Source organism: Sapajus apella, unplaced genomic scaffold, assembly GCF_009761245.1.
Source record: "Sapajus apella isolate SASKATOON/1434 unplaced genomic scaffold, GSC_monkey_1.0 scaffold35, whole genome shotgun sequence".
Taxonomy (NCBI): Eukaryota; Metazoa; Chordata; class Mammalia; order Primates; family Cebidae; genus Sapajus; species Sapajus apella.
Window position 1 is genome coordinate 14238178 of NW_022436975.1, and position 9569 is coordinate 14247746.

Consider the following 9569-nt stretch of genomic DNA (forward strand, 5'->3'; position numbering starts at 1 on the left):
CTGTGACTCATGCCTGTAATCCCAGCACTTTGGGAGGCTGAGGCAGGTGGATAGCTTGAGCCCAAGAGATCAAGACCAGCCTTGGCAACATGGCAAAATCCTCTCTACAAAAAAAAAAAAAAAAACTAGCTGGCTGTAGTGGGGCGTGCCTGTGATGCCAACTACTTGGGAGGCTGAGGTGGAAGGATTGCCTGAACCAGGGAGGTGGAGGCTGCAGTGAGCTACTATCATTTAGTGCACTCCAGCCTGAGTGAGAGGGTGAGATCCTGTCTTAATAAAAATAGTGAAAACAAAAACCCTTACTGTGCATCCTCTGTAGACTGGCCAGAACGACACCAAGGTCAGTGGTCTCTATCAGTAAAGAATGCTGGTTGGTTATTTTGTTGAAACTTCAAAAGGGAAGGTCAGCATCAGGCAGCTGGTTGATAGCAGGATGGAATGAGTCTTTTCAAAAACCTAATGGTGGTTAGGGAGGGAGGGAGTATAAGGAGAACGTCTAAGGAGGGGGTTTAAAGAGGGGGCATAAGGAGGTGTGTCCAACCCCAGGTTTCTTTGGGGTTCCTTTGGCCAAAAGTCTGGGTGGTGCTGTTACTGGAAGGGGATCCTGATCCAGACACCAACGAAGGGTTCTTTGATCTTGCCCATGAAACCATTTGAGGCTAATCCATAAAGTGAAAGCAAGTTTATGAAGAAAATAAAAGAATAAGGAATGGCTACTCCATAGGCAGAGCAGCCCCAAGGGCTGCTGTTTGGCTATTTTAATTGTTATTTCTTGATTTTATGCTAAACAGGGGTGGATTACTCAGGAGTTCTCCAGGAAAAGGGTGGGCAATATCCAAAACTGAGTGTTCCTCCTCTTTTTTGACTATATAGGGCAACTTCCTGGCACTGCCACGACATTTGTAAACGGTCATGGCACCAGTAGCAGTGTGTTTTAGCATGCAAATGCATCATAATTAGTATAAAAAGAGCAGTGAGAATGATCAGCAGTCACTTTTGTCACCGTCTTGGCTTTGGTGGGTTTTGACCAGTTTCTTTGTCTCATCCTCTTATCAACAAGGCCTTTATGACCTGTACTTTGTGCTGACCTCCTATCTCATCCTGTGGCTTAGACTGCCTGACCTCCTGGGAATGCAGCCCAGTAGGTCTCAGCCTTATTTTACCCAGTCCCTATTCAAGATGGAGTCTTTCTGGTTCAAACACCTCGGGCAGTGCCAGTTGATTCATGAAGTGCAGGGGCTGCAAAATATCTCAAACATTGATCTTAAGTTTTACAATTATGATGCTATCTTCCAGCTGCATGACTCTGAAACCATAATTTCTAATTTTGTGACTAATCTGTTAGTCCTGCAAAGGCAGTCTAATCCCCAGACAAGAAGGAGGTTTGTTTTGGGAAAGGGCTTTTATCGTCATCTTTGTTTTAAACTATAAAGTAAGTTTCTCACCAAGTTAGTTTAACCTATGCCCAGGGATGAACAAGCATAACTGAGAGGTTAGAAGCAAAATAGATTTGTTTAGTTCAGATCTCTTTCGCTGTCTCAGTTATAATTTTGCAATGACTGCTTCATAAGTGCCCCAAAGTGCAACAATTTGTTCATATGGTTGTATATATAGTTTTATATTAGATTGTTAGCTGTCCATAGTGACTGCCTCAGCTTACAATCCCATCAGTGACACGTAAGTGACATAGTTTCTCTACTACTTCACGAGCATTTGGTGCTCTTACTCTTTTTTTATTTTAACCATTCTAAAAGGTGGTTAATGATATCTTACCATGGTTTTAATTTGCTTTTCTCTAATAGCTAAAGATGTTGGATATACTGATGCTTTTTACATGCCATCTGTATATTCTCTTTGGTAAAATATCTCTCCATATCTCTTTGTCTGCATTATTTTTAATGCAAATAACCAACTCTTCTTTAGAAATATTTTCACCAGGGGTAATAACAGAATTAAGTCGTTCTTTGGATAGATTTTTTTTTTTTTTTTTTTTTTTTTTTAAGATGGGGCTTCACCATGATGGCCAGGCTGGTCTTGAACTCGTGACCTCAGGTGATCCACCCACCTTGGCCTCCCAAAGTGCTAGGATTACAGGCATGAGCCACCGCGCCCAACCAAGATTTTTTTTTTTTTTTTTTTTGAGACAGAGTCCTGCTCTGTCACCAAGTGCCAGGCTGGAGTGCAGTGGCACGATTTTGGCTCACGGCAACCTCCGCCTCCCGGGTTCAAGCAATTCTCCTGCCTCAGCCTCCGGAGTAGGTGGGACTATAGGCGCACGCCACTACGCTCAGCTACTTTTTGTATTTTTAGTAGAGACAGGGTTTCACCATGTTAGCCAGGATGATCTCAATCTCTTGACCTCATGATCCGCCAGCCTTGGCCTCCCAAAGTGCTGGGATTACAGGCGTGAGCCACCGTGCCCGGTCTGGATAGATTTTTAAGGTGCAACTTTGAGGAAATTTTAGAGTAGTGCTTCTAAAACTTTAGTGTGCATCAGAATTATGAGCAGAGCTTGTTAAAACGAATTGTTGTGACCCAACCAAAATTTCTGATTTACTAACTATGGAATGGGACCCTAGATAATCTGCATTTCCAAGTAACTCCCTTGTGTTGCTGATGCTCTTATTCTGGGAAATAATTCCTGCTGCCCTCTTTTTTTTTTTTTTTTCTTTTCTTTGAGACAAGGTCTCACTTTGTTGCCCAGGTATAGTGGCACAAACATAGCTCACTTTAGCTTCAACTTCCTGGGCTCAAGTGATCGTTCCACCTTAGCCTCTCGGGCAGCTGGGACTATAGGTGCATGCCACTGTGCCCAGCTAATTTTTGCATTTTTTGTGGAGATAGGATTTCACCACATAGCCCAGGTTGGTGTCAAATTCCTGAGCTGAAGAGATCTGCCTGCCTCGGCCTCCCAAAGTGCTAGGATTACAGGCATGAGCCACAGCACCACACCCACTGTTTTTTGTCATTGTAAATTTTCCTGTAGCAAACTGACAGTGAATAAGAAAGTTATTCTCAAAGGTGAAGGTGAAGTGCTACCAAAAAAAAAAAATTGTGGCTAGGGACATGTTAAAAGGACACAAGAACCAACCTAATCTTCAAAAGGTTAAAACAAGAATAATTTGAGCAACAAAATAAGTAATGACTGCACTGGATCATCACCCAAGGAATAAAACAAAGATAAAACAAATATCTCCAAGTCCTGTGAAAGGAAAATATATCTTTGGACCCCAGATTCACTAAGCCAAAGGGAAAAGTCAAGCTGTAGGGCAAACCTGCCTCCCATTGTATTCCTAAATAAAATAGCTGCAGGACTGGGCCAAGGTCCTGCTGTTTCTGTTAGAACTCCAACTACCATTTTTTCTCTTTCTGACACAAACAATGTGAAGGGCTTTGTTAAATCAGGTAACCCCAAAGCTGGGGCTGACAAGTTTCACTTTCAGTTCCTGAAAGACCTGCCCCTCCTGGGATCCCCATTCAAAGGGTTCCTTGTGTTCCCCTTCCTAACTTCATATAGGGGTTTTGCCAGTACTGCAGAGTTTGGAATCCACAATCTACAGAAACCCTCAGCTCCCAGGAACTCCTTCAACTGCCTCGCAGTCTCGGGTTCTGGCAGATTGCAAATGATTTGTTTCCTCTCTGCTCCTAGGCTGTGCTCTCGCTGCCGGATGGTGAACCCTAGATAATCACACTTGCTGTCAGCAAATCTGGGCTTTTCTTTTAGGCACTTTATACCCACAATCCTCCAGGTGCCAAGGTAAGGCATCTGTTCCTTTTCTGCACCCGACTGCTGTGGGGTGTCCCGATAAAAGGTTATCAGCATAGTGGAGCAACATACAGCCTAAGTCCTTAGCAGGAAACTTCTGGAGGTCACAGGCTAGTGCCTCCCCAAAAATGGTGAGTTCTTGAACCCCTGGGGTAGCTAGGTCCAGGTGTACTGGGTGGTTACATCTGTTTCTGGATTTTTCATTGAAAAACAAATAGTTTCAGACTCTACGAAGCCAGTCTAATACTAAGGAAAGCATCCTTTAAGTCCAAGTAGGTGAACCAACTATCCTCCACTGGCAATAATCCCAACAGCATGTATGGGTTGGGTACAGATGGGTGCAAAGTCACTGTAGCCTGACTAACCAAATGCAAGTTCCACATTGGCCTCTAGTCTTTTGTTCCCGGTTTAGGAACAGGCAGGAGGGGGTGTTCCATGGAGACTGGGAAGGAACTATAATTCCATAAGCCTTCAGGCGTCTGAGACAGACTTGGATGGCTTCGAGAGCTTCCCTTGGGACTGGGCACTGTCTCTGTCTGACGGGTAATGCCCCTGGCTTTACTTCGATAACCACCAGGGCTTGGTTTACTGCAGTCCTGGGGGGTTGTCCTCTGCCCAGACCCGTGGCCATCTCTTGGCTAGAGTAGGGGTTAATTCTCATCCTGGTTCAGTCAGGAAGAGTCTCCACTCCTCCTCCCGAGGGACAGCAGGAGCCATGATAATCCCTGCCTGAGGCAGTTTTAGCTGCCGGGAGCCCTTATCAGTGAAGGTGATAGTAACTCTGAGTTTGCTTGGCAAGTCTCTCCACAAGAGGGATAGGGGACAGTCCGGCATGTACAAGAACTCATGTATAATCTCACGGCCTCCCACCAAACAGGTCCGTGATAGGCAAAAAGCCTGCTTTTCCAAAATTCCAGTTGCCCCAATTATGTCTATTGTCTTGCTGGACCAAGTGCTCCGCCCTGGTGTCAACATCAATAAATCAATGTCCTTGCCCCCCACTGTCATCCTGACCATGGGCTCTTTGGGGGCAATTGAGCCCAGTCCCCTTCAGTCCAGTGGCCCTTCCACTAGGTTGAACAGAGCTCCTTCACTTTCATCTGAAGCCTCAGGCTTAAGATCTCCCTGTTTTCCTCTCAACTGGGGGCACTTGTCCTTCCAGTGTCCCACTTCCTTACAGTAAACACACTGGTTATGCTGCAAGCGCTGGCGATTATACTGAGTAGCCTTCCAGGAGCCCCCCTTTCCACGCCCTTTTGGGGGTGCTCTTCTAATAGTGGCAGCTATCAAGTCGGTGCTTTGTTGATCTTGACACTTGTTTTCTCTATGACTTTCTTTACAGCTTACTGCATCTCTGTTCACAAAATTTCCTGCCTACTTCTGTAGCTTTCTCCCAATGTCTTCTGCACACTCACTAATGCCATATTCACCATGTGTTGGTTTTCGGGACTCAGGATTGAAAGGAGTATACATACGATAAGCTTCTCATAGCCTTTCATAGAACTGTGCTGGGCTTTCCTCTTTCCCTTGAATAACCTCAAAGACTTTATTGATGTTTGTAGCTTTCTGTGCTCTCTTTTTCAATCCTTCCAGGAAGGCCTCTCTGTACCGGATTAACCTTTGCATGCCCTCTGGGGTATTTGGATCCCACTGGGGGTCAGTCCCCAGCAGCTGGGCCCTGACATACTCTTGGGGTTCTGGTAATCTGCTGGAACATACTCCTCCAACCATTTGCAAGCAGCTTGGAGTACTCTCCACCCTTCATCAGTGTTAAAAAGATACATAGGCAGCTGGTGGCAGTCAGCCCAAGTGGGGTTACGAGTCTGGACAATAGTTTGCAGTAGGTCAATGAGAGCTTGTGGCATCTTGGTATAAGTCAGGGTGCTATTTTTCCAGTTGATAAGGTCAGCTGAGGTGAACGGCAGGTACGTGAAAACATCTTTTCACAATGTGGCCATCCTCATCCACTCCCATATACCTCTGCTCTCTTAAAGGCATCTGCACCCCTGCCTTGGGTCACAGACAGGCTGCTAGGGGGGGAGTTCCTCCCAGGAGGTGGGTGGGTATGGGAGGAGTCCCTCTGAATTCTTTCTTTTCTACCATGGGTGATTTAGGGGTGTGCAATTCTACCAGAGGTGCTGAGGTTTCAGGCCCAAGGGCAAGGCCTCCTTCCTCCTGATAAGGAGGAGGTATCATTGGCAAAGGCTTTTCTGCCATTGGATTTGTCAGGACCTTAGGAGTCTGTGTCCCTAGGTGGGTGGATCAGGGTTTTTCCCTGGCTGCCTGCCCTTTGCCATCAGTACAGTTGCTGTCTGTCCTCTTAGCCACCGTAGTGGGTTTAGAACTAGCTGCAGCCATGAATCTATATATGGAAATTGATCAAGGTGTCCTGGCTTGCGTGTAACCTTATGCCACACTTTGGAGACAAGAGACCTGTCTAAGCTTCCCTCTGAGGGCCAATCCACCCCAAATGCTGGCCAGTCTACCTCACATAAGGTCCTCGGCTTTCCTGGTGTCATAGTCACTCCGTAATCTCTGCTAAATCCCTTCTTGAAATTTTTCAGCATGGTCCCCAGAGGGGTAGTCTTTCTATGAGTGTGACCCATGTTTTTTTTTTTTTTTGCACAGAAAACAGCACTCACAGGCAGTAAACAGAGTCTTACTCCACCCTCAGTTTCTCCTGCCCTGCACAGTGCCATACACTCTCTTTCACTTTCGCTTCAGGCCAGAAGGACAGTCTCCCTCTCAGGAGTGTTTCAGGTGCAGCTCGGTGTTGGAGCTTTCGTTCCTCCCCCTACAATGCCTAGATTGCAAGTGCACCTCCTTCTAGCCGTATGCGGGTCACCCCTAATCCCAACTGGCCTCACAATTCACTCAGAGCTTACAGTTTCCTCTAACGGACTTGCCGCTCCCACATTTCAGGGCTGGTGAGTCCAAATGGACCCCTCCAATCACTCACACAATTATACACCTCCCACTACCCAAAACCAAAAGCAGGATTTTCAAGTTTAGTTACAGAGAGAGAGAGAGAGAGAGAGGAGTTCAAAAGTGCCAAATCCGGCACATGTGGTCGATCAGACCACGCTTCCACCTAAGGAAAGTGGGCAAGTTTCCCAGGACCAGTCCTGCTGTTTCTGTCATCTGGACACTGCAGCCACCGGTTCCTTCTCCGTGTTCAGCCACTGGGTGGATCCGCTGCGGGGGCCTACCCTGCTTTGCTCTGGCGACGCATTCCACTGGCGCCATGCCTACCTGGGAGCGTGCTCAGGACTTGCGTCACCCAAGTGGGCTGGAGTCCCCCGCGGGGATGCGCCGCAGGGCAAGGCAAAACCACCTGGGCGGCTGTGCGGGCTGTCCGCTAACCGAAACTTGCTTCCTGCTCAGGGAACCAAATAATGAAGCAAGAGAGCCGCAAACAAACCTCTCGAACACCGAAGAGAGAAGGAAGTGGTAATTTTATTCAACCCGGAGCTGTCACGGCATAGATGCCTCAACAACTGAGCTCTCCGACAAAGAAAACCTTGGCCCTTTTAAAGGCTTACAGTCTGAGAGGTGCACATGTGAGAGGGTCGAGACTGCGGGGTACGTGACTCGGTGGGGGTCTGAGCAGTTGAGCAAGAACAATGCCTTCCTGGGAAAATTTCTCCATACCTTGTCCATGATCTATAGATAGGATTGTGGTTAGCAGAAGAGGGTTTAATCCTTTAGGCCTGAACAGCAGCTCCAACTGGTCCCTCCTCTGGCTGACTTTTAACTTCTCCTTTTGAGATGCAATATAGAAGGCTAAAGGGGAAATGGCCTTAGATGCTCGGGGGGAGAGGGTACTTCCTCATCACTATGATCTGGAAGCCCCCTCCCCACTTCCAGTTGTCCCACCTTTCTAGACTGAACCAATGTGCATCTTACATATATTGATCAATGTCTCATGTCCCGCTAAAATGTATAAAACCAAGCTGTGCCCTAACCACTTTGGGCACATGTCATCAGGACCTCTTGAGGCTGTGTCATGGATGTGTCCTTAACCTTGACAAAATAAACTTTTTTTTTTTTCTTAAAGACAGGGTTTCACCATGTTGGCCAGGCTGGTCTTGAACTCCTGACCTCAGGTGATCCGCCCGCCTCGGCCTCCCAAAGTGCTGTGATTACAGGCATGAGCCACCACTCCTGGCCAATAAACTTTTTAAGTAGAGTAAGACCTGTCTCACACATTTTGGGTTCATAGTCCATAGTAGTATAAATAAATTGGGGAGGCTGGGGGTGGTGGCTGATGTTTGTAATCCCAGCACTTTGGGAGGCCAAGGCGGATGGATCCCTTGAGGCCAGGAGTTCCACCCTGGCCAACATGGTGAAAACCTATCTCTACTAAAAATACAAAAATTAGCTGGGCATGATGGCAGGCGCATGTACTCCCAGTTACTCAGGAGGTTGAGGCAGGAGAATTGCTTGAAACTGGGAGATGGAGGTTGCAATGAGCAGAGATCACTTCACTGCACTCCAGCCTGGGTGACAGAGTGAGACCCTGTCTCAAAGAAAAAAAAAAACCCCTGACCTAAAGAAAAGAAAAGAAAAGAAAGAGGGCCGGGCGCGGTGGCTCAAGCCTGTAATCCCAGCACTTTGGGAGGCTGAGGCGGGTGGATCACGAGGTCAAGAGATCAAGACCATCCTGGTCAACATGGTGAAACCCCGTCTCTACTAAAAATACAAAAAATTAGCTGGGCATGGTGGGGCGTGCCTGTAGTCCCAGCTGCTCAGGAGGCTGAGGCAGGAGAATTGCCTGAGCCCAGGAGGCAGAGGTTGCGGTGAGCCGAGATCGCGCCATTGCACTCCAGCCTGGGTAACAAGAGCGAAACTCCGTCTCAAAAAAAAAAAAAAAAGAAAGAAAAGAAGAGAAAGAATAAATAAATGGGGGAGAAGGGGCAAGCCTTACTTACATATGAATCTTAAATATGAATTTTAAATAATGTATTTAAGTACTCTCTCACCAAAGGGGTGGAGTTTTAATTCTCTTCCTTTTAAGTGTGGGCTGGATTTAATGACTCATCTTAAGGAAAAAATACTAACTTTGCCATGGAAAAATCTGGCAGACATCATCTTAACCAAATGATCAGAGGAACATCACCAATATATACATACTGATGCCGTGTCTGATATATGATGTGATGAGAAAGGCATGTCTCCTTGTGGTACTGTCCTCCTGTGGCAAGGTGAACTCACAAATTGAGGCTCAGCCTGGGAGGATTAGTGGGTTCTTGGCTTCATGCCAGAAAGAGTTCCAAAGTAGGCTGACAGAGTAAAGTGAAAGCAAGTTTATTAAGAAACTAAAAAAGGAATATCAAAGTAATAAAAGCCATCTATGACAAACCCACGGCCAATATCATAGTGAATGGGGAAAAGTTAAAAGCATTTCTGTTACTGGTGGAAAGTATCCTAGTTGCCAGTGGTGAATCCACACAGGTCTGCAGCAACCTCAATTCTTGTTTCCTCAGAAGGAAGAATTCAATCAGGGGACGTAAGGCAGAAAAAGAGACTGAGGCAAGTGGCTGGGCGCGGTGGCTCACGCCTATAATCCCAGCACTTTGGGAGGCCGAGGTGGGTGGATCATGAGGTCAAGAAATAGAGACCATCGTGGTCAACATGGTGAAACCCCGTCTCTACTAAAAATACAAAAATTAGCTGGGCATGGTGGCGCGTGCCTGTAGTCCCAGCTACTCAGGAGGCTGAGCCAGAAGAATTGCTTGAACCCAGGAGGCAGAGGTTGCGGTGAGCCGGGATCACGCCATTGCACTCCAGCCTGGGTAACAAG